The sequence below is a fragment of the Eutrigla gurnardus genome (assembly GCF_963514095.1).
Source record: "Eutrigla gurnardus genome assembly, chromosome: 24".
In the NCBI taxonomy this organism is placed as follows: domain Eukaryota; kingdom Metazoa; phylum Chordata; class Actinopteri; order Perciformes; family Triglidae; genus Eutrigla; species Eutrigla gurnardus.
In genome coordinates, this window is record NC_139935.1 from 12241075 (window position 1) to 12246626 (window position 5552).

At 37.4% G+C, this 5552-nt stretch overlaps 1 long non-coding RNA gene across 1 annotated transcript; it reads right to left on the minus strand.

Moving 5' to 3' along the window:
* Nucleotides 1–1790: 1790 nt before the first annotated feature.
* Nucleotides 1791–3543, minus strand: LOC311009938. The gene is made up of 6 exons (XR_014596715.1): nucleotides 3426–3543; nucleotides 3112–3386; nucleotides 2542–2607; nucleotides 2251–2324; nucleotides 2028–2092; nucleotides 1791–1928 (listed from the first exon to the last, which is right to left on the minus strand). It is a non-coding gene; the product is annotated as an uncharacterized lncRNA (long non-coding RNA).
* Nucleotides 3544–5552: the final 2009 nt, after the last annotated feature.

Consider the following 5552-nt stretch of genomic DNA (forward strand, 5'->3'; position numbering starts at 1 on the left):
AACTGTATTGCGCATAGCAGTGGTTGGTATTTACTGGTGGTGCAGGAAGACATGAACCCCCAAAGACTTTTTTACACAAATATTTATTACCTATGTTAAGCCTAGAACCATTCATTTTATTTGAAATTTACTCTTACTCTTAAGTAAAGTACATTTAAAAGCATGTACTTTTGGATACTTAAGTACCTTTAAAAGCAAGTACTTTTTTACTCTTATTCGAGTACCATGTCGACTGAGCTAACTGACTGAGTAAATTTTGACCAGTAGTATTTGTACTCTTACTCAAGTACTGGGGTCGAGTACTCTTTCCATCTCTGGATATGCATTTGTATTAACATAATATTGTTAGAGGTGTATGTAAACATAATCTGTACTGTAGCCTACTCACATTCCTTTAATTAAATTGTTTTTAAAAAGTAGAAATGTGCATCTCCTAAAGAAAATGATGGATACTGCTGCAGTGTTGTTGCACATTGTAGAAGGTGTAGATGTTGCTAGCTGTTAATTGGTGGTTGTTAAATGATTACACATGGTTCTTATCAAGATTGTGGTAGCCTACTTTTCACAATTTGTTTTGAATTATTATCCCTTTTAAGACAATCAATTATGAAAGAAGAAAGAGCTGTTTATTTTATAAGGTACCATAACAACTAGTCGCCCCTCCACAAATTACATATATCCTGAAAGTAAAGTTGTAACATCAAATGAAACCTGATAGACTTAAAATGAGCTGGGCCCAACTACAGAAGAGGATATGGTATATTTTCGGAACGGTGGGGTGTAACCTGATGAATCACAACTTAGTTTAATGCAGGTGTTATTAAAATCAAACACATTAAATACTTAGTGGCTGCATGGTGGTGTAGTGGGTAGCACTGTCGCCTCACAGCAAGAGGGTCCCGGGTTCGATTCCCGGGTCGGCCCGGGTTTCTTCTGTGTGGAGTTTGCATGTTCTCCCCGTGTGAGTGTGGGTTCTCTCCGGGTTCTCCGGCTTCCTCCCACAGTCCAAAGACATGCAGGATGGGGATAGGTTCATTGATGACTCTAAATTGCCTGTAGGTGTGAATGTGAGTGTGAATGGTTGTTTGTCTCTACATGTCGGCCCTGTGATAGACTGGCGACCTGTCCAGGGTGTACCCTGCCTTCGCCCAATGACAGCTGGGATCGGCTCCGTGACCCTAAATACAGGATAAGCTGTAGAAAATGGATGTATGGACATTAAATACTTTATAAATGAGACCAAACAAATGTATTTAGGCAGTTGACACATTATGTCATTTTTATTTCCTCTCATCAGTAAAAACATTCACATTTTAAATACTAGCTTTGTGCTGGTCATTAGCATCCATCCAAACTAACAAAAAACAGCGCTGCTGCTCAGGGGTATCTCCATGCAAATGATATTCGACGCATGCACTGACTAATAAATAACTACGTGTTTCTCGTCAGATTTTCTGAGTGGTCTGACTCGGTTTTCATTCCAAAGCTGCACAGGTTCTACCATGCTACCATGTTAAGCGGTTTGTGAAATAATATATTGTTACTACAAAACGTGTATATAGAGACTTGTTCACACCAGAGCTAAAAGCTCCAAGTTTCAAGTGTGTTTTATTATCTACAGTTGTTGGTGTAACGCAAAATGGTGAATGTCTTTCTATGCCGCTTCTGTAGCCTTTCGTTAACATCAGGGCCGGCCCTGTACATCTGGGGGCCCTAAGCAGGATAAAATTGGGGGCCCTGCCTCACAGTGTATGTATCAAATATTCATAAAACCAGCAAAACCAAATCAGTCCTTAATTGGTCAGACAGATTAGCTGGCCACAGTGCTGGATCGCTCGGAGGTAGAGGAGCAGAGTTCCCGGGGTTGGAAGAAATAGAGGAAGAGGATGTTGGTTGGTCAGCAGCATCATCAGTAGTAACCACTGGAGCTGTGGAGAAGTAGAATTTCTTTAGCCACTTGTGTACACACAATTTAATTTTCCAACAGAGATAAACATATTGTGGCAACAAACAAGAAACTTACCAACTGTATGACTGGAACCAGCCACAGGGGATGAGGATGTGGCAACATGAGGGTCGAATGATGATGGGCCTGATATGAAATAAGAACATTAACATTTGCTGTTATTAGTCGTTTTCTTAATTTTGAAGTCTGTTAGTTTAAAGCATTTTTTTATCATAACTAATTCATACATAAGGTCAAGTTGTTGTAAATTAAGATATTTATGATTGACCATTATGGTTACCTACCAGAAACATTTTCTCCTGAGCCAGGTGTTGCTGTAGAGAGTCATCTCCAGCTGCTGTAGAGTCATCTCCAGCTGCTGTGTGGGACAATTATAATTTATAAATGGAAAATGCATTACATGCAGAGTAGATCAAACAATATACATCATACAAGGTAATCTCCAAGTACAAGACGAGGAATGATGATGATGATTCTAAAAGTTATTTTTTTAAATTGGCTGGAGCACAAGTAGCTATCAGTTTAAAAGTTGCACTGTCAAAAAAGTATTCAAAGAGAAGGCAGGGGACTCTTACCAGTGCCTCCATCATCACTGGTTGATGCTCCACCACCACCACCAAAGTATTTCAGTATTGCTCCACCTGAGACAATAAAAATGATTTTACAATTATTGTTTACAGAAAATAGTGCTATAAATTAATGTACGTCCAGGGGGATAGATTGCACAACTATTTACATATAAATTACACTCTTTACTGCTGAGTGTTGTTTTAACACTTAGATACAGTTGATATTCTGACCCTGGCCTGCACAGTATGGAGCAGGTGATTACTGACCCTTTATATTACTGCCTAGACTGAAACTTGAACCATAAATGTATTTTGCATGAACCAAAGATATCTAATCAGCCATTAATAAATGGGTGATTGATCCTTCACCCCCCCACAGGCAAACAGCTGTTATCTTTTCACCGTAAACAGACCTTAAAATCAGCCAGTACATGTTAACTGCAGCAGGCTAGGACATGTAGCAGCTAGCCAGCTAACACACGCACCTGTTAACGACGTTTTAAGTGTCTCGTTAAAAAACCGACATGTTTTTCGGCTAAACGTTCATCTGGCAAACATAACATTACTTAGCCTTACCTTGTCCTTGTTTTTTTTTTCATCCTCGACCTTCTTCTTTGTCCTCTTTTCCGCACCTGACGGATATCTCCTTTTGGACATCGTAGCTCTCCAAATGCTAATGTTCACCTCCTCGCAAATCGCGTTCTCAGTGAGGGAGGGAGGGGGCCAGGGGGGAGAGGGGGGGAGAGGGGTGGTGCGCGCTCGTTAAGGCTAATTTATGCTCTACGCTAGACACGCATACGGATACGGACGGAGCCTTCTGTCCGTTCTCTGCGTACATTTCGTCCGTATTTCTGTCCGTATCCTGCAAGCTTGCGGATGCGTACCGATACCAGACCAAACGTTGCAGTTCCAACAGAAATCGTGGGGGCAGTGTCGGGCATTGTACACAGAAAGTGCCGTGAATAGCATACACAAATTAAAAAACGTTTTAAAAATGACTGATCCCTGACGCGAGGAAGCGAATGGTGACCGCTAGTCGCTCAGCCGGCATCACCGGTGGACTGTGCGAGTTCCCATGCTTAATGGGAGGAGCCACCCGGCGAAGCCAGTTGTCGAAAGCCCCGACGGACATCCTGATATACTGAAAATGACGTTCGTCGTCAATTTCTGTCATCGGTAAAACCAATGACTGGAATTCTCCGTCCACACTCGGGATGTATTCAGTGGTCTCAAAGACCACCGCCGTGCTGCCTGCGATTTTGCCTCCTTCTCAATAGATGCAGGATCATTATCTCCTCCATTGTCCAGTCGCCATGTTTGTTGTTATGATAAACTTATTTTTTTTAAACTTTATTGGAGTAACGTTTTAATGTGAACGACGCCCTAGACGATGTTTTGTTCAACGTCCATTCCAACGTAGAGGACAAAAAAAAAAAAAAAAACGTAGAGGACACATGAAAGCATGAGGGCAGCGACGTTTAACGTTGATAACGCACGTCTCTATTTACGCACGAAATGGAAGCATAAATGAGCCTGGAACAACGGGCTTACGTTTACGTATGCGTGTCACGGTCATTGTTGCCAGTTGGAGACGGTTGGACTACTTTCTGTAAAATATTTGTTTGTTTGTTTTTTACAGTAGTTTTCAGTGAATTACTTAGATGTATGATGCATGTATGTTTCATTTATACCATTATTTTCCCTTTTAAAAAAACACTTTGAACATGATTAATTACCCGCAATTTTAAGGAAACCATTTTGAATGACTGGTGATTTCTGTAATTTTGTATGTTTTGTTATCATGGAGAGCAATCTGTAAATTAATACCTCAGATTTAATGTAAAATTACATTCCAATCTTTACAAATATAATAAATTGCTATGAAAACATAATATTAACATGATCTTAAATCATGGTAAATTACCTGGAATTTTAATGGCAAAAATGGCAAAATTACTCCCAATATCTCCAAATCTACAGGCATTTCATGGTTTGTTTGAAAGTCAAAACCTTAATATAAAAAAAACATTTTATACAAAATGACAGTGGAATGTGTACGAATACAATACAATAAAAATAAAAAAAATTTAAATTACTCTCAATATCTGTAAATCTACAGGCATTTTATTGTTTAAAAAAGCAAAACATCTGTTAGAATACAGAATACTGTCTGTAAAACTGCAATTTTTAAAGTGCACGTTCCGTAAAATAACATTTTAAATTGTCTTTCTACAGTAATGTACAGTTAAAACGCATAAAATCACTTCAACGACGCATGCTAAATCAACTGCAATTTTGTGGAAAAAACTACAGATTTCTGTAATTTTATATACATTTCTTCATTACAATTATTAGGAAGGATCTGTAAAATGACATCACACATGATGTAAACTTGCATTTGAATATGAAAAAGACATGTTAAGTTGCCTTTAAAAATATAATAATAATGTAATCTTATTATGGTTGTTAGTTGTAATTTTCAGGGTAAATGTTTAAATTACTGCTAATATATGTTAATCTACAGCTACTGTCTTATTGAAAATGGCTATAACCTGTAAAAAAACAAAAAAAAACATTTTATAGAAATTACAGTGGAATGTGTACTTATACAATACCAATTTTATACCAAATTTAAATTACTCCCAATATCTGTAAATCTACATGCATTTTATTGTTTAAAAAAAAAAAAGCAAAACATCTGTTAGAATACAGAATACTTACTGTAAAATTACATTATTTAAAGTGCACTTTTAGTAAAATAATATATTTTCAATTGTCTTTATACAGTAATGTACAGTAAATTACGTTTGTGTTTGTACAAATACTACTCATTACCTCTAAAAAACATAAAATCACCTTAACCACATATGCTTAATGACCTACAATTTTATGGAAAACACTACAGATTTCTGTAATTTTACGTACATTTCTTCATTATCATTATCAGGAAAGATCCGTAAAATTACATCACATTTTATGTTAAATTACATTTGAATATGAAAGAAACATATTAAATT